At 43.0% G+C, this 20179-nt stretch overlaps 1 pseudogene; it reads right to left on the bottom strand.

Annotated features, from left to right (window-relative positions):
- Positions 1 to 14426: 14426 nt before the first annotated feature.
- On the bottom strand, positions 14427 to 18550 carry LOC139569819 (phosphatidylcholine:ceramide cholinephosphotransferase 1-like; annotated as a pseudogene).
- Positions 18551 to 20179: the final 1629 nt, after the last annotated feature.

Here is a 20179-nt window from a genome sequence, read left to right on the forward strand (position 1 = left end):
GCTGTCTGCATTGCTGAAAGCGGAATTGAACATGACTTGTGGGACCCGGAAACAGTAAACAGAATACACATTACCATATTTCTTTGGTTGTCCTTTTTTGTCTCGCTCCTGTGCCAAGTGTGGATGCACTGTGTGTAAAGTAAACACTGTATTTTAATAATGCTCCTCCTTCCCCCTTCCTGTCCCAGGCTGTGAAGTTGATCTCAGCTACCCGTGCCCACAGGGGCTCTCAGCAGTGTCCAGCTGTGTCAACAACCCAGGAGTTAACTACCGTTATAGGCTCCTACATCTATTTAAATGAATTTATATCCTTCTTGTGCATAGTTTCTACTTGCATGATGTCACAAGTGTTTTATTATTATTCCAGGGCCAACATACATACATACATACATACGTACATACAATATGAGACAGACAGGTGTCAACTGTAGCCGCTACTAAAATCCATATGACCATGATTAATCCATACAGAAGAGCTACTATGATGAGTTGAGTTAAAGAGCATGTCATGTGACTCTCTGACAAACATGCTCTGACAGGCGTCGCTAAAGACCAGACAGACATTCTAACATCTGCTCAGACACTGTCAGAAACATGTTCCATTTCCACCCTACCCCGACCAAAATAAACCTACTAAAAGCCAGAGATTAAAACAGTTTATTTCTGGGTAAAGGATGATGTATAGAAGTCACTTTCCTTGGCACCATACAATTGTGGAGGACAGAAGGATATTTAGTTTCGCTAATGCTGAGAACCTGCAATGTAAAAGTGGCTCTACTGTAGAGCCTACGAACTCTAACACTTGTAGTCTACTGTAATGTTTGGTGTTCAAGTTGTGCTTGATGTGGTCATAATGCCTACATAACACCAACCACTAAACTAAATGGCTATCGAGCTAGTACTACAAGGGGGACACTTACCTCAGGTCTACTTAGTAGTAACTCCACTACTGTAGTGTTATATAAACTATTATGACAAGCGTCATGAAACCAAATAATCTCCCTAGTGAAAGTATAGTGGACTTGACAGAGCATCATAAGATCAGTGACCTTTAACTCTAGGCTCTGTCAGACCCTGGTGCCTGTGATGATTATTTGGTGACAATCATGGTCTTGTGATTTAACCCCTAGTTGGCTCCACAATCTTTAGATTGCAGCTCCCTGAGGGTCACCCACTCTGACGCACTGCCACTGATGATCGCGTGGAGAAGACAGCATTTTCATTGGTTGAATTCCATGTGAGAGCCCGAAGCACATTGATACATACTACTCTATCTTAGTCTCAGCCAAAGGGATATTCAAACTGAAAGACTTGCTTTGACATGCCCTCTAACATCTTGAAAGTGTTATTTTTGAAGTTGTCTCTTTTCTAAATAATTCAGTGTCAAAAACAATGTAACACATTCTGACTCCTGTGAAGCCTTTATTTAGCGTTTCATGGTTTTAGAGTTTTTCATGTTATTAAGCATTTGTATTCATTGTTGCATGTAGCAAGTTAGGCCACTACTGCATAACAGCACAGCACATCTTTCAATAGCATCTACTGAGCTCCGGACAATGGACATCAAAGTAAATATTGTTTAGTGAATGCAATCATACTCATGTTCACCAAAACCACTCATTAAAGGTGCTAACAATAATGGGTGAACTAGAGAGAGAAAGAAAGCGAGTGAGAAATTCTGTTGCAAATGTCCAAATGGTTTTGCTTCCTATCCTCTGTCCCTTTACTTCATGGACCCAGATCTTATATTGGAGTGGTCAAATCAAGTTCCACCATTGGCTACTGTGCTGACATTGCTTCCAATCTACTGTGTTTCCAGATCAGTGCAGACAAATTGAAGGAGACAAGTACAGGAGGCCACTCAAGACTCTAGACCAGGGCCCCCTTTTGTAGGCCTGTGGATAAATTTCCCCATAAATTGTAATATATACAGTCCCAGACAAAAGTATGGATGCACCTACTCATTCAAGGGTTTTTGTTTATTTTGACTATTTACTACATTGGAGAACATATGATATACATCCAAACTATGAACCAAAAAAGGGTTAAACAAATCAAAATATGTTGTATATTTGAGATTCTTCAAAGTAGCCACCCATTGCCTTGATGACAGCTTTGCACACTCTTGGCATTCTCTCAACCAGCTTCATGTGGTAGTCACCTGGAATGCATTTCAATTAACAGGTCAAATCAAATCAAATTTTATTAGTCACATACACATGGTTAGCAGATGTTAATGCGAGTGTAGCGAAATGCTTGTGCTTCTAGTTCCGACAATGCAGTAATAACCAACAAGTAATCTAACCTAACAATTCCACAACTACTACCTTATACACACACACAAGTGTAAAGGGATAAAGAATATGTACATAAAGATATATGAATGAGTGGTGGTACAGAACGGCATGGCAAGATGCAGTAGATGGTATAGAGTACGGTATATACATATGAGATGAGTACTGTAGGGTATGTAAACATAAAGTGGCATAGTTTAAAGTGGCTAGTGGTACATGTATTACATAAAGATGGCAAGATGCAGTAGATGATATAGAGTACAGTATATACATATGAGATGGGTAATGTAGGGTATGTAAACATTATATTAAGTGGCATTGTTTAAAGTGGCTAGTGGTACATTTTTACATAATTTCCATCAATTCCCATTTTTAAAGTGGCTGGAGTTGAGTCAGTATGTTGGCAGCGGCCGCTAAATGTTAGTGGTGGCTGTTTAACAGTCTGATGGCCTTGAGATAGAAGCTGTTTTTCAGTCTCTCGGTCCCTGCTTTGATGCACCTGTACTGACCTCGCCTTCTGGATGATAGCGGGGTGAACAGGCAGTGGCTTGGGTGGTTGTTGTCCTTGATGATCTTTATGGCCTTCCTGTGACATCGGGTGGTGTAGGTGTCCTGGAGGGCAGGTAGTTTGCCCCCGGTGATACATTGTGCAGACCTCACTACCCTCTGGAGAGCCTTACGGTTGTGGGCGGAGCAGTTGCCGTACCAGGCGGTGATACAGCCCGACAGGATGCTCTCGATTGTGCATCTGTAGAAGTTTGTGAGTGCTTTTGGTGACAAGCCGAATTTCTTCAGCCTCCTGAGGTTGAAGAGGCGCTGCTGCGCCTTCTTCACAACGCTGTCTGTGTGGGTGGACCAATTCAGTTTGTCCGTGATGTGTACACCGAGGAACTTAAAACTTTCCACCTTCTCCACTACTGACCCGTCGATGTGGATAGGGGGGTGCTCCCTCTGCTGTTTCCTGAAGTCCACAATCATCTCCTTTGTTTTGTTGACGTTGAGTGTGAGGTTATTTTCCTGACACCACACTCCGAGGGCCCTCACCTCCTCCCTGTAGGCCGTCTCGTCGTTGTTGGTAATCAAGCCTACCACTGTAGTGTCATCCGCAAACTTGATGATTGAGTTGGAGGCGTGCATGGCCACGCAGTCGTGGGTGAACAGGGAGTACAGGAGAGGGCTCAGAACGCACCCTTGTGGGGCCCCAGTGTTGAGGATCAGCGGGGTGGAGATGTTGTTACCTACCCTCACCACCTGGGGGCGGCCCGTCAGGAAGTCCAGGACCCAGTTGCACAGGGCGGGGTCGAGACCCAGGGTCTCGAGCTTGATGACGAGTTTGGAGGGTACTATGGTGTTAAATGCTGAGCTGTAATCGATGAACAGCATTCTCACATGGGTATTCCTCTTGTCCAGATGGGTTAGGGCAGTGTGCAGTGTGGTTGCGATTGCGTCGTCTGTGGACCTATTGGGTCGGTAAGCAAATTGGAGTGGGTCTAGGGTGTCCGGTAGGGTGGAGGTGATATGGTCCTTGACTAGTCTCTCAAAGCACTTCATGATGACGGAAGTGAGTGCTACGGGGCGGTAGTCGTTTAGCTCAGTTACCTTAGCTTTCTTGGGAACAGGAACAATGGTGGCCCTCTTGAAGCATGTGGGAACAGCAGACTGGGATAAGGATTGATTGAATATGTCCGTAAACACACCAGCCAGCTGGTCTGCGCATGCTCTGAGGACGCGGCTGGGAATGCCGTCTGGGCCTGCAGCCTTGCGAGGGTTAACACGTTTAAATGTTTTACTCACCTCGGCTGCAGTGAAGGAGAGCCCGCAGGTTTTGGTAGGGGGCCGTGTCAGTGGCACTGTATTGTCCTCAAAGCGGGCAAAAAAGTTGTTTAGCCTGTCTGGGAGCAAGACATCCTGGTCCGCGACGGGGCTGGTTTTCTTTTTGTAATCCGTGATTGACTGTAGACCCTGCCACATACCTCTTGTGTCTGAGCTGTTGAATTGCGACTCGATTTTGTCTCTGTACTGGGACTTAGCCTGTTTGATTGCCTTGCGGAGAGAATAGCTACACTGTTTGTATTCGGTCATGCTTCCGGTCACCTTGCCCTGGTTAAAAGCAGTGGTTCGCGCTTTCAGTTTCACGCGAATGCTGCCGTCAATCCACGGTTTCTGGTTTGGGAATGTTTTAATCGTTGCTGTGGGTACGACATCGTCAATGCACTTCCTAATGAACTCGCTCACCGAATCAGCATATTCGTCAATATTGTTGTTGGACGCAATGCGGAACATATTCCAATCCGCGTGATCGAAGCAGTCTTGAAGCGTGGATTCAGATTGGTCGGACCAGCGTTGAACAGACCTGAGCGCGGGAGCTTGTTGTTTTAGTTTCTGTTTGTAGGCTGGAATCAACAAAATGGAGTCGTGGTCAGCTTTTCCGAAAGGGGGGCGGGGGAGGGCCTTATATGCGTCGCGGAAATTAGTATAACAATGATCTAGGGTTTTTCCAGCCCTGGTAGCACAATCGATATGCTGATAGAATTTAGGGAGTTTTGTTTTTAGATTAGCCTTGTTAAAATCCCCAGCTACGATGAATGCAGCCTCAGGGTGTGTGGTTTCCAGTTTACAAAGAGTCAGATAAAGTTCGTTCAGGGCCATCGATGTGTCTGCTTGGGGGGGAATATATACGGCTGTGATTATGATTGAAGAGAATTCCCTTGGTAGATAATGCGGTCGACATTTGATTGTGAGGAGTTCTAGATCAGGTGAACAGAATGACTTGAGTTCCTGTGTGTTGTTATGATGATCACACCACGTCTCGTTAATCATAAGGCATACCCCCCCGCCCCTCTTCTTACCAGAAAGATGTTTGTTTCTGTCGGCGCGATGCATGAAGAAACCAGCTGGCTGCACCGACTCCGTTAGCGTCTCTTGAGTTAGCCATGTTTCCGTGAAGCAGAGCACGTTGCAATCCCTGATGTCTCTCTGGAATGCTACCCGTGCTCGGATTTCATCAACCTTATTGTCAAGAGACTGGACATTGGCGAGTAGTATGCTAGGGAGTGGAGCGCGATGTGCCCGTCTCCGAAGCTTGACCAGGAGACCGCCTCGTTTGCCCCTTTTACGGCGTCGCACAGGGTCGCCGGCTGGGATCAGATCCATTGTATTGGGTGGAAGGCAAAACACTGGATCCGTTTCGGGAAAGTCATATGTGCCTTGTTAAAAGTTAATTTGTGGAATTTCTTTCCTTCTTAATGCATTTGAGACAATCAGTTGTGTTGTGACAAGGTAGGGGTGGTAAACAGAAGACAGCCATATATTTTTAACAATTGACCTAGCCCATATTATGGCAAGAATAGCTCCAATAAGCAAAGAGAAATGACAGTCCATCATTACTTTAAGACATGAAGGTCAGTCAATGCGGAAAATTTCAAGAACTTTGAAAGTTCTTCAAGTGCAGTCGCAAAAACCATCTAACGCTCTGATGAAATTGGCTCTCATGAGGACCGCAACAGGAAAGGAAGACCCAGAGTTACCTCTGCTGCAGAGGATAAGTTCATTGGAGTTACCAGCCTCAGAAATGGGCAATAACTGCACCTCAGATTGTAGCCCAAATAAATGCTTCACAGAGTTCAAGTAACAGACACATCTCAACATCAACTGTTCAGAGGAGACTGGGTGAGTCAGGCCTTCATGGTCGAATTGCTGCAAAGAAACCACAACTAAAGGACACCAATAAAAGAAGAGACTTGCTTGGGTCAAGAAACAAGAGCCATTGACATTAGACCGGTGGAAATTTGTCCATTGGTCTGATGAGCCCAAATTTGAGATTTTTGGTTCCAACCGCCCTGTCTTTGTGAGGCGCAGATTAGGTGAACGGATAATCTCCGCATGTGTGGTTCCCACCATGAAGCATGGAGGAGGAGGTGTGATGGTGTGGGGGTGATTTGCTGGTGACACTGTCAGTGATTTATTTAGAATTCAAGGCACACTTAACCAGCATGGCTACCACTGCATTCTGCAGCGATACGCCATCCCATCTGGTTTGCGCTTAGTGGGACTATCATTTGTTTTTCAACAAGACAATGACCCAACACACCTCCAGGCTGTGTACGGACTATTTGACCAAGAAGGAGAGTGATGGAGTGCTGCATCAGATGACCTGTCCTCCACAATCACCCAACCTCGACCCATTTGAGATGGTTTGAGATTAATTGGACGGCAGAGTGAATGAAAAGCAGCCAACAAGAGCTCAGCATATGTGGGAACTCCTTCAAGACGGTTGGAAAAGCATTCCAGGTGAAGCTGTTTGACAGAATGCCAAGAGTGTGCAAAGCTGTCATCAAGGCAAAAGGTGGCTACTTTGAGGAATCTCAGATGTAAAATGCATTTTGATTTAACACTTTTTTGGTTACTATATGATTCCATATGTGTTATTTCAAAGTTTTGATGTCTTCACTATTATTATACAATGTAGAAAATAGTAAAAATAAAGAAAAACCCTTGAATGAGCAGGTGTCCAAACTTTTGACTGGTACTGTACATATTTTTTATTTGGGGTAAAGTGCAATATCTATATTTGGTTGTGCATCAGATGTTTTTCTCTTGTCAGTCAATAACCATGTTTCCATCCAACCTTTTTATGCAAGTAAAGTAGGCCCTACCTGTAGGATAAAAAAGATAATGACAGGTCTGATGGAAACATAATTATTTTTCAGTAAACTTAACAAATGTCATAAAACAAAATATGCTACACAACGTGGGATCTTTTTTTGTGGGTGAAATTAATTATGCCAGAAATGTTGGCGGAAACGCTTCTATGTGCAAATATTCATTAAATAACCATATCAAAGTGAACTTGGAGTCAAGCGATGACATGTTGTGTGGTCCTCCCACTACGACTTGTCCCGTGTTGTGCCGAAAAGCACCCCCCTTACAGAATTCTCCCACCCGCTCTTCGCTTGAACCGTCACGGACTCAATTCTTCATTGCTGCGACTTGCTTGAACGCGCACGCACTCAATTCTTCATTGCTGCGACTTGCTTGCTAGTTGAGATTTCTGATCACGTTAGGCTGCGTTTCATTTGATTTTTTATGTCATTTAGATCGCGGGCGAAGCACTAGTAATGTCTGCAGTTTTCGGTTTGGCTATTTGTTTCAAGTGTATTAGTCTATAAAAAATCTCTTTACCAAAATTCGCCATCTCTCCCATGTCTTATTCGTAGTTGTTCTGAAATGTTTATTGCTTGCCTACATTTTACTCCCTCCTCTACATATATTAATTATTATTTTTGGTTGCCTATCCTGACGTGAAGTTTGTTCCATAGAAGTATTTGACTCTGATGTGTGCCACAGAAAGTATTTGACTCTAGCCACAAAATTAGGGATATTGGAAGGGGGGTAGGTTTTCAGCAAGGCAATTTTCTTGCAGGCCGAAATCCCCCCTGCTGGAATCCCTGCATTCTCAGATTCCCCTCTGTTATTAATCTCTATATTGTAATCAATAAAGTGTTTCAAAATGCTGTACTTTAACATATATGTTCAGATCATTCCTGAGAGAGAAGGGGTGTAATATCTCCAGATGGGCATGTGGTACCCTTCCTCACCCATGCCAACTAGATGTTACTTCTTGTGGGGTCTTTGCCTTGAAAGTAAGTATGAGAGTATATGTAATGTACAATTAACCTACATAAAGTATATTGACTAAAAGGCAAAACAGAACTGTCAAATTATATTATAGCTGTGTCATTGTATACTTGCGAATTAGAATCTTAATGGGATAGGAGTCCTGCTAGCTGGACAACTTTTGGTGAAACTGGACGGCGCGCAATTCAAATAAATATTCACTTACTTTTTGAAAATCTTCATCTGATTTGTCATCCAGCGATAACATGTAGTGTCATTTTGTTAGATAAAATCCTTCTTTATATCCCAAAAAGTCTGTTTAGTTGGCGCCATCGATTTAAGTAATCCACTCGTTCAACATGCAGACAAAGGAATCCGAAAATCTACCCCTAAACTTTGTTTCAACAAGTCAAAATAAGTTTCTATCTACTCCTCAGATACCCTAAAATGTAATCAAACTATGATATTTCTTATGGAAAGAAGTATGTTCAATAGGAAACCGATTTCAGCAGGTGCGTAATGTTTTCATGCGCGCACAAACACGAATTTCCAAGACTGTGTCCTTCTGCTAAAAATGATATTTCTTATTTTTGAAGTTACAAGCCTGAAACCTTGAACATAGACTGCTGGCACCCTGTGGAAGCCATATGAATTGCATCCAGGGAGCTAATTTTCAATATGACCTTTCTCTTGCCTTTCTAAGAGGATGGTCTCTCACTCTCAAAAAAAATCTGGTTGGTTTTTCTTTGCATTTTCTCCTACCATATGTATTGTGTTATATTCTCCTACATTATTTAAAAATGTATACAAACCTCAAAGATACAGTAGCCCTGCACGCTGTGGAACACTCGTTATATAACGAAACATGTTTTGAAAGAAAACCATCAGTAGTGTTGAAAATGTGATGGAAACCCATTTAACTTGTATTTTATTTGTTGGTTTCATGGGAATTTAATCGCAAAAGGCATTTTTATGTGCACCACGTCATCGAGCACAGCATTTTTATCGGCAACATGTCAATGTGATGGAAACACATCTCTGGTGAGAAATGCTTATTGTTTTTATGCGGATTTTAGAATATTTGCATTAACATCTGTCACCAATTGGATGGAAACCAAGCTACTGACAGTCACTCAATTAGATTGGTAAATTAGTCTAGCGGCCAGCTATCTAACAATGGTTGAATTATTGACCGGCCCCCTACTGATCATCAGATATCATATTAAAAACTGCCTAACATTTGTCTCCATCCTCTGTTTTTTTTTTATTGCAGGAAATTGGCTGTAGAACTGCTCATTGTTTTCTCCTCCCCATGGAAAAAGGAGTAGAATTGCATGAAATTAGTTATAATTGCTCAATCTTATTTCCGCCCCATGGCAAAACGTGTAGAATAGCAGCAAACTTGCTGTGAAACTTCAACATTTTCTCTACACGCCCTGGTAAAATGTGTAGAATTGCAGGAATTTAACTCTTAAATGTTTTCTCTTCACTGTCAAGAGGGGCCACTAAAATGTTTTGCTCGCAAGGTGTGTGTAGCCCACCTTGTAATGGGGGGGGGGGGTCACTAAAGTAGCCCCATGGAAGTTTTGACCCACAAATGACGCCTTCTTTCCAGTCATCCATGAATAGTTTTCTCTGTCCATTAGCACTCCAAGAACATGGTCCCAGTCTAAGTTTGGTATTACGGCTTGAGAATGCACCACTACTTGGAATAGAATGTATTTGTGAACTCCTCCATCAGAGTGCTGTTTGCCTTGGCAGCATCTTGATGAAAGGAAGGGCAGATCTGACAGCACAGTATAATGGCTTCATCTAGCCTCTTGTTAGTATTGGTTTACTATGGTCATGTTAGTATCAGACAGTTTTAGGGTCAGGTTATGTAATTGAACTAACTAGTAGTTAGTTTGACACCTGTTGATCATGTTGTAATTGTAGCATTGTGTAACAGAGCAATTTTAAGTAATCTTTGTATCATTCAAGATGATTTGCAACTATGTGTGTACACAGCATAGCTTTTGAGATGGTAAACATTGTGTATGAATCCAACACATTCTTCAATTACCATATACAGTATATGTGTAGAATTACTGTATATTTTGGTAGATGACTTGACAACAGTGGACAGTAGAGGGGCAGATTGAAGGACAGACTGGCCCATTCTGCCAGAAAATACACAATGTCTTTAAGGACAGTTTCTCTTAATATTGCAGGTCTTGCAGCTTATACATGCAGAGGATTCATAGTAAATAGAGCACACAGAAATGCATGAATGTACAAGACTTCATTCTAAAAGAGATTCACACTCTCCAACACTCCCAAAGACCATGGTCACTCTGGCCTGAGTGAGCCGAGGACCCAGCACTTAAGATAAATATAATCTGCTGCTATTTTCATTCAGCAAATTACACTTTGGAGTTCTCCAGCTTTTCACAGGCCATTAGAACTATACTGGAGGTTATGCAAACCAATTTATTTCACTCTGATGAGCATATACATCATACGGTCAGGGTTATTTTATCATCACCCCAAAGAACAGGGTTGCTCAGCAATAATAAGACCAATAAAGAGGAAAGCCCATAGGTTGTGGAAGTACTGCATGTTGAAAAGTTATCTGAATATTTGTGTTATAGCACCACCTTCAGTGCATTGCAACATTTTCACCCAAGGTCTGTTATGCCCCAATCTTTGTCCAGATGGGACATAAGACCACAACGATCTTCTTCTACTGGGGTCCGTCTTCGGCCACAGCTTCCAATAATGGACAGAGGACACTGCTAAAATACTGAATAGCAAACTGTTTTATTTGAAAACCTCCCAGATATAATCCTCTTGTATGCATCTCTTGTATGATTGTATGTATGGGGTACAGAGATGAGATTCAAAAATCATGTTAAACACTATTATTGCACACAGAGTAAGTCCATGCAACTTATGTGACTTGTTAAGCACATTTTTACTCCTGAACCTATTTACACTTACCATAACAAAGTTGAATACTTAATTAACTAAAAATGAAATCAAGATTTCTAAAAACACAATTCCACTTTTACATTGTGGGGTATTGTGTGTAGTAGGCCAGTGACACAAAATCTCAATTGAATCCTTTTTAAATTCAGGCTGTAACACAATATTTGGGGAAAAAATCAAAGGTTGTGAATACTTTCTGAAGGCACTGTAGATGGCTTTAGATTGGTTTACATCAGTATATACATAGAGATATATCATCCTGGGGCGGCAGGTAGCCTTGTGGTTAGAGCGTTGGGCCAGTAACCGAAAGGTTGATAGATCAAATCCCTGAGCAGACAAGGTAAAAATCTGGCGTTCTGCCCCTGAACAAGGCAGTTAACCCACTGTTCCGAAGCCGTCATTGTACATAAGAATGTGTTCTTAACTGACTTGCCTAGTTAAATAAAGGTAAAATACACTGCTCAAAAAAATAAAGGGAACACTTAAACAACACAATGTAACTCCAAGTCAATCACACTTCTGTGAAATCAAACTGTCCACTTAGGAAGCAACACTGATTGACAATAAATTTCACATGCTGTTGTGCAAATGGAATAGACAAAAGGTGGAAATTATAGGCAATTAGCAAGACACCCCCAATAAAGGAGTGGTTCTGCAGGTGGTGACCACAGACCACTTCTCAGTTCCTATGCTTCCTGGCTGATGTTTTGGTCACTTTTGAATGCTGGCGGTGCTTTCACTCTAGTGGTAGCATGAGACGGAGTCTACAACCCACACAAGTGGCTCAGGTAGTGCAGCTCATCCAGGATGGCACATCAATGCGAGCTGTGGCAAGAAGGTTTGCTGTGTCTGTCAGCGTAGTGTCCAGAGCATGGAGGCGCTACCAGGAGACAGGCCAGTACATCAGGAGACGTGGAGAGGAGGCCGTAAGAGGGCAACAACCCAGCAGCAGGACCGCTACCTCCGCCTTTGTGCAAGGAGGAGCAGGAGGAGCACTGCCAGAGCCCTGCAAAATGACCTCCAGCAGGCCACAAATGTGCATATGTCTGCTCAAACGGTCAGAAACAGACTCCATGAGGGTGGTATGAGGGCCCGACGTCCACAGGTGGGGGTTGTGCTTACAGCCCAACACCGTGCAAGACGTTTGGCATTTGCCAGAGAACACCAAGATTGGCAAATTCGCCACTGGCGCCCTGTGCTCTTCACAGATGAAAGCAGGTTCACATTGAGCACATGAGCACATGTGACAGACGTGACAGAGACAGGCCAGTACATCAGGAGACGTGGAGGAGGCCGTAGGAGGGCAACAACCCAGCAGCAGGACCGCTACCTCCGCCTTTGTGCAAGGAGGAGCACTGCCAGAGCCCTGCAAAATGACCTCCAGCAGGCCACAAATGTGCATGTGTCAGCATATGGTCTCACAAGGGGTCTGAGGATCTCATCTCGGTATCTAATGGCAGTCAGGCTACCTCTGGCGAGCACATGGAGGGCTGTGCGGCCCCACAAAGAAATGCCATCCCACACCATGACTGACCCACCGCCAAACCGGTCATGCTGGAGGATGTTGCAGGCAGCAGAACGTTCTCCACGGCGTCTCCAGACTCTGTCACGTCTGTCACATGTGCTCATGTGCTCAGTGTGAACCTGCTTTCATCTGTGAAGAGCACAGGGCGCCAGTGGCGAATTTGCCAATCTTGGTGTTCTCTGGCAAATGCCAAAAGTCCTGCACGGTGTTGGGCTGTAAGCACAACCCCCACCTGTGGACGTCGGGCCCTCATACCACCCTCATGGAGTCTGTTTCTGACCGTTTGAGCAGACACATGCACATTTGTGGCCTGCTGGAGGTCATTTCACTAGAGTGAAAGCACCGTCAGCATTCAAAAGTGACCAAAACATCAGCCAGGAAGCATAGGAACTGAGAAGTGGTCTGTGGTCACCACCTGCAGAACCACTCCTTTATTGGGGGTGTCTTGCTAATTGCCTATAATTTCCACCTTTTGTCTATTCCATTTGCACAACAGCATGTGACATTTATTGTCAATCAGTGTTGCTTCCTAGGTGGACAGTTTGATTTCACAGAAGTGTGATTGACTTGGAGTTACATTGTGTTGTTTAAGTGTTCCCTTTATTTTTTTATATATATATCTGATCTTCACAATCATATTCCTAAACTTACCTGACAATGCTTAAGCTGTCAATGAGAGACCAGCACTTTATGTCTAATGTCACATGGGTACATGCTAAACTCATTAATGTTGATGTACTTTTAATATAGTCATTAACAGATGGTCTCATACCCCTTCAACTAAGGTGTCACAAACTTTGTTTAGAAGACAACAACCACCGCTGCCTCAAGCTAACAGGCAAAATTAAAATTGAGTTCAAGACATTCATTATTAGAACAAATAGCATATGCAGGTAGATAAGAGACAATAAATAATCCCAATAAGTTTATTTTTATCAGTAAGACATTCTGATAGTATCGCTTACAAAGATTTGTGTGTGCTGCACAACTCCAGTCCTTGAGGTCCAGAGGGTTTTCATCATTCTGTCAAAGTTAGCAAGTAATCTAGACCTTTGATACAAGGTGATTAGCAAGCCAATGAGCTTTAAAGTGTTAATGACATGTTACAAAGGCTTGAAAACTTTCTGGGACCACAGTTATGCACCACAGTCTTGCAGGGACATGGTTGTAATAGGATTGGAACATGATTAGAACACAGTCAAGACTGGCTAAGGATGAGAAAATGATTAGGACATTACCAAACAACTTAACAGTCCTTTGTTGATTGCTATAACAGCACTTACCAGCTGTGGAAAAAAGAATTACATATAAAAACATAAATAAATAGACAGGACATTTCACTCATCTTACCGTTTTTTGTTTTGGGGAGACCAATTATCACATAAGACTGGCATTATTATTCTTACATTCATGCGAACAAGACTTGAACGATCATTAGGAACCGCCTCAAGCCACCTTGTGGACTGCCATCTAAGGAAGGCACTGGAAAAATTCTGAATTCCACAGATTCTTTGGCTTTTAGTGTTCCATCTTGAAGAAGGTAAAAATCAAAAAATATTTTTTGGGCCATCATTCGTTTTGAAAAATACAGTTGTTGAAATAGTTAGAAAAGTCCCCAAGAAATTGCACCGTTGCCAAGTTTTAGTTTACAAAAAAGCAATTTGTTAAAAAATAAATAATGATTTTCATCTAAAACTCTCCAAGATAGCGTATGGCATTTTAGTTATCAAATAAAACATTTCAGCGACATGATTTGCACTTGGTAGACCTTATTGGACCAGAATTGCAAAAAGTCTAAACTACTTCTTACAGCCATGGTCAAACCGAACAAAATATTTTCAATATAATATTGAAAAATTAGCCAGATCTGCTGCAGACAAAGCAGCAATTGCAAAGTGTCCCAAGAAAAAAATAGATTTTCAAATTAGTGCTCTACATTTTCAAAAACCTTTTCCAAAAGAAAATTATTTAGAAAGCTAAAGTAAGACTAGGGTCACAGTCCTAGCCAGTTGGACTGGGATTTGACTGATATGAGTCCTACAGGTGAAGGGAACAGCACTAGCTTGGTGACACGATGCGACGCCATCTTTTCTTTCAGAAGATCACAACTTCAGGAAATCTCGTGCTCTCTCCCACCCGTCACTTGACCTGGGTCACAGGGTGTCCAGTCTGCTGTACTTCACACCCCGGCTCCAAGAAGGCGATCGCCACGATGACCACGGCAGCTGATAATTCCGAAGGACAATGCCCTTGACGTTCTCCTCAAAGTACTGAAACAGTCGATACCGCCAGACTCTGGAGAACAGGTTGCTCTGAGATGTCTCTTTCAGCGCCTGAATGACAACCAAACAGAAAATACAAAAATTTAACTTCACAGAATAAATTAGATCAACATCAGATTAAAAAAAAAATATATATATATATATATATGTATGTGTTAGCCCCCTACCTGCTGGTTGGCCAGGGTGTGGTACCACCAGAATTAGGCGTGTTGTGAGATAGTAGGCCACCACCACATCCACAGTATAGTGGTCATGGGCCAGCAGGATGCAGAAGATGCCCACTGCACTCAGAGTCCAGCAAAACCAGTGGTACCACCAAAACCTCTTAGGGGAGGTTGAGACAGCGTAGGGTTAATGGAACATATTATGGCTTGGATTTCGAAGGAAACAAACCGGTGGAGAGAATTGGAAGTGCATCCCTGGAACAGGCAGAGTGGTGGTGTACAGTACATTGTGCCACACCTGTACAGGTAGAGGGTGCCCACAATGAAGAACCGATGGATGATTATTGATCTGGAAACAGAAATACAGTGTAGGAGTGTGAACATTTAAACGAAATTGGGATCCTTAACTTTAACAAAATTCCCTAGCAGAAAAACTGTTTTTCCCCCACAAAATGTAATCACAGTGCAGCTGGCTCGCTTGCTCTTTCTCTTTGCTAATGATGCAAGTGTTTTCAGTCTTAGGTCTGTTGTATGTAGAATATCCTAGCCTATTCATTGATGATAGGCCCTGCTTTACTGAAGTTGCAAGACATTGCAAGCCAAGAAATTGCTAAACACAGCATACCATTGCGAAATACAGCTTTTGATTGCCGATGATAGGCCTAGTGCACGGTTCTCCGTCTGCCTGGTGGCCGAACTGCCTATACTCTACGCCTCCCTCTACCTCCGTCCCTCGCTATGAAAGATGCAGGTGATTGTATGCTCAGAAGTACGGCAACTAATCAGCCTCCTCCATTCCAAAAATACTGAATCCTAGGAGTCAATTCCTAGCGGAAGATGTGCTTTCTTTCTACTAAATGCTTTGGTAAGTCACGGTATTTAACAAACTTTAAAGTACTTTTTTAGGAGAAAGCAGGCAGCTCGAGATTATTTGATTGACAGTTCTGCTCGGCTAGTTATGGACGTTAGTTTCGCTTCAGACGCACCATTACTTTACAGATAAGTAAAATGCAAGTTCAGTGGTGCTTAGAATCTCCAGGGAAGGTTTTGTGTCGGCATTTAAAAAGTCGTAGTGTCCCTTAGACAAACAAACAAACATGCCATTGCAGAGGCTCTTTCAAGGGTATCTAAAGTGGTAGATATAACTTCATTGCCAGGCCCATTGTGAATAGACTTGGAATTATGTTTTTTTGTCATTGTTTTAATGGAAAACCAACCCCGAAAATGTCTGTTTAAACGTTAAGCAAAACCGTAAATTTGTCACATCCATAATACAGGGTATTGGTTAGTTAACTTTGGCCACATTCCAGAACATCTATATTGTTTGCAGATATTGCATTGCATCAACCAATGGTTGCATGCCACGTCATCGACTGCACAGTCGAGCATCAGACTGCTATATCATATGATGTGGTTAGCTGATCTGTTAAACACATATCCAGGCATTGTGATTAGCTGATATGTTAAACACATATCCAGGCATTGTGAGATCTGGCAGACGTTTGTAATGCAGTCAGCCTGGAATGCTGCCATTGGATATCCCAGAAAAAGTAGTTCAAGGTGCAAAGTTTAAGGTTACAATTCAAACAGGTAAACATTGCTCCACGGTCTACTCTAACAGTCCACTATCATTGTGTCTCACCTGTACTTGAGCAGGCACAGCCCTACCAGCAGCATGCCATTGATCTCACAGCAAGAGAAGGCCCACTCCACCCGGTCAAAAAGGTCAAATAACTTATCGGGCAGTGTTGGGGTGTGCTTCTTGGCCGGCACCCTCTCAAGAAAGTGCCCTTCTCGGTGATGGTAGGCCTATAATTTCCACAAAAAAATGGTGCAATTTTATTTCTTCACATTTTTGTCATTGTTGTTCGGAACCCAGTGCCTGCAGGTTCTTGTTAAATTCTCATCAATGCTTCAGACTATTGACCAATGTTCAGTCATCAGCATTGGAGCAGTAAGGCATTGGCGCATATCCAGATTAGAGACCAGAAAGAACGTGTTAAATTTTTACTTGCAAAAACAGAGTATGCCTATGTTTATTATCCATAAAAAATACCGTTTAGCAAACTATTCCTGACTCATACTTGCCAGAACAACCTGGCGATTTGATTGATCATTTTCATATTTCAGATAGGCCTAATTTGGGTGGCTACTGGCTATATGTTTAAAGATAAGCCGTTGTTAAATTGCACTGCCACATTTGCACAGCGATTGTGTTCGCATATTCGCGTGTGCATGTGTGTGGCGGGTGCAAGCTTTGTACCACTCCTTTATGGGGTCGCGGGTCACAAATGGAGTTGGGTTGGATATATATATAGCATTTATTCCAGTTCAAAATATACTGAACAAAAATATAAAATGCAACATGCAATAATTTCAAAGATTTGACTGAGGTACAGTTCATATAGGGAAATCAGCCAATTGAAATAAATTCATTAGGCCCTAATCTATGGATTTCATATGACTGGGAATACAGGTATCTGTTGGTCACAGATACCTTAAAAAAAAGAAATGGGTGTGGATCAGAAAACCAGTCACTATCTGGTGTGACCACAATTTGCCTCATGCAACGCGACATCTCATTCGCAAAGAGTTGATCTGGCTATTGATTGTGGCCTGAGGAATGTTGTCCCACTCCTCTTCAATAACTGTGCGAAGCTGCTGGATATTGGCGGGAACTGGAACACGCTGTCATACACTTCGATCCAGAGCATCCCTAACAGGCTCAATGGGTGACATGTCTGGTGAGTATGCAGGCCATGGAAGAACTGGGACACTTTCAGCTTTGTGTACAGAACTCTGTACAGATCCTTGCGACAAGGGGCTGTGCATTATCATGCTGAAACATGAGGTGATGGCGGTGGATGAATGGCACGACAATGGGCTTCAGGACCTCATCAAGGTATCTCTGTGCATTCAAATTGCCATCGATAAAATGCAATTGTGTTCGTTGTCCGTAGCTTATGCCTGCCCATACCATAACTCCACACCCACCATGGGGCACTCTGTTCACAACATCAGCAAACCGCTGGCCCACACAACGCCATACACGTGGTCTGCGGTTGTGAGGCCGGTTGGACGTACTGCCAAATTCTCTAAAACGACATTGGAAATAGCTTAAAGTAGAGAAATAAACAGTCAAATTCTCTGGCAACAGCTCTGTGGCATTGTGTTCTGTGACAAAACTGCACATTTTAGAGTGGCATTTTATTGTCCCCAGCACAAGGTATACCTGTGTAATGATCATGCTGTTTAATCAGCTTCTTGATATGCCACACCTGGGTGAAATACAAATTTGTGCACAAAATTGAAGAGAAACAAGCTTTTTAGTATGGAACATTTCTGGGATCTTTTATTTAAGCTCATGAAACATGGAGCCAGTTGCATTTATAATATAAATAATATAAATAATGCTTTGCATTTATTTGTTTGTTCAGCATATATTCTTATTACTATAAAATCATATAATATAAAACACTGGCACCGAATTAATGCTAGGCTAAGAGTTACTTGGGCCACCCGAGTGGTGCAGCGGTCTAAGGCACTGCATCGCAGTGCTAGCTGCGTTACTACAGATCCTGGTTTGATACCAGGCTTTGTCGCAGCCGGCCGCACCTGGGAGACCAATAAGGCGATGCACAATTTGCCCAGCGTTGTCCGGGATAGAGGAGGGTTTGGCCGGCCGGGATGTCCTTGTCCCATTGCGCTCTAGTGACTCATGTGGCGAGCCGGGCGCATGTACGCTGACACGGTCGCCAGGTGTACAGTGTTTCCTTTGACACATTGGTGCGCTTGCCTTCCGGGTTAAGTGTGCATTGTGTCAAGATGCAGTACGGCTGGGGTTGTGTTTCGGAGGGCGCATGGCTCTCGACCTTCGCCTCTCCCGAGTCCGTACGAGAGTTGCAACGATGGGACAAGACTGTAACTACCAATTGGGGAGAAAAAGGGGTTAAAAATATATATATATTTTTTAAAATAGTTATTTGGCAACTTTAGTTGTGAACGATACAAACCTTAAAATGTCTATTTGTCATAACAAATATGGGCTGCATGATGAGACTAGGCCAGTGGTCACCAACCGGTCTATCTTCAAGGCATTCCTAGTCAACGATAAAGGCATAAAGGCTTGTTCTACTTTGTTTCCCCCTGTGTTGTGAGGTTGGCGGTACATGTAGGTGCACTTGATTCAGAAGCCCTGTGCATCTGGTAGGCAAAGTTTTACCAATTTGAACCATTTCATTTGTCTGAAAAGAGGAACTCGGCCTACGCGGCAGACATGGAGATCTGTGGCTAAATCGAGTGCACCTACTGTGCTGGCCAATCAGATAAGCTCAAATCGCCATGCCTACCAACAGCTTCCATGACTTCGGCCACAGCAAAATTTGATACTAGCCTACGTGAGATTTCTTAACTTTTAAAGCCATGACCAGAGAGAGACTGTCAAAGAATACAGCAAAGAGCTGCTGTTTTTTTGAGTGAGTTCATATTTAAGTTTATTCAACAGTATTACAAAACGCGCTTCTCTCCACTTCCACTCGTGCTGCAGCTGCAATGAGTAGCCAAAGTGTATTGAAAGCCTTGTGTTTTTATTATTATTAGGAGCTAGTCAAGTCTATTTTAATATCGAGGAGTATTTCACTTTCTCTAGGCATAGGAACAACATGAATATGTTGGTGTAGCACTTGTGAGGCACAGCTGAGCCTAAATTCAAATAATTAGCTTTTTTTATTTTACTGGACTGATGCTACCTGCATCTGATGGTCATGGTGCTTTCAAGACAACTGGGAACTCTGAAAAAACGAGGTCAAATCACGATGTCAGTGAACATCAGGTCGGAAAGTCAGCGCTCTAGAAAGATGTCAGAGTTTCAGAGTTGGGTGACAGCTCCCCTCCCCCAAAAAATCCAGTCGGATTTCGTTTTTTTCCCTGAGTTCCCAGTTGTCTTGAACTCACTGAAGTCGTAGATTTCCCGAGTTCCCAGTTGTTTTAAAGATGGCATTAGTCTCAACGGAGTGAGCAAGAGAGCAGCAGAGGGTCAGCCACTCACGGTCCCTGCTCTCTCCTTTCTTTCCTCCGGTGAGACTGACCAGAGAGAAAGGACACAGTCTTCCAAACTACCTGCCCTCCAGGACACCTATAGCACCCGATGTCACAGGAATGCAAAAAAGATCAATGACAACAACCACCCGAGCCACTGCCTGTTCACACCCCCACCACCCAGAAGGTGAGGTCAGTACAGGTGCATCAAAGCTGGGACCGAGAGACAGAAGCTGTTCTCCATTCTCAAGGCCATCAGACTGCTAAACAGCAATCACTAACTCAGAGAGGCTG

Source organism: Salvelinus alpinus, chromosome 3, assembly GCF_045679555.1.
Source record: "Salvelinus alpinus chromosome 3, SLU_Salpinus.1, whole genome shotgun sequence".
NCBI lineage: Eukaryota > Metazoa > Chordata > Actinopteri > Salmoniformes > Salmonidae > Salvelinus > Salvelinus alpinus.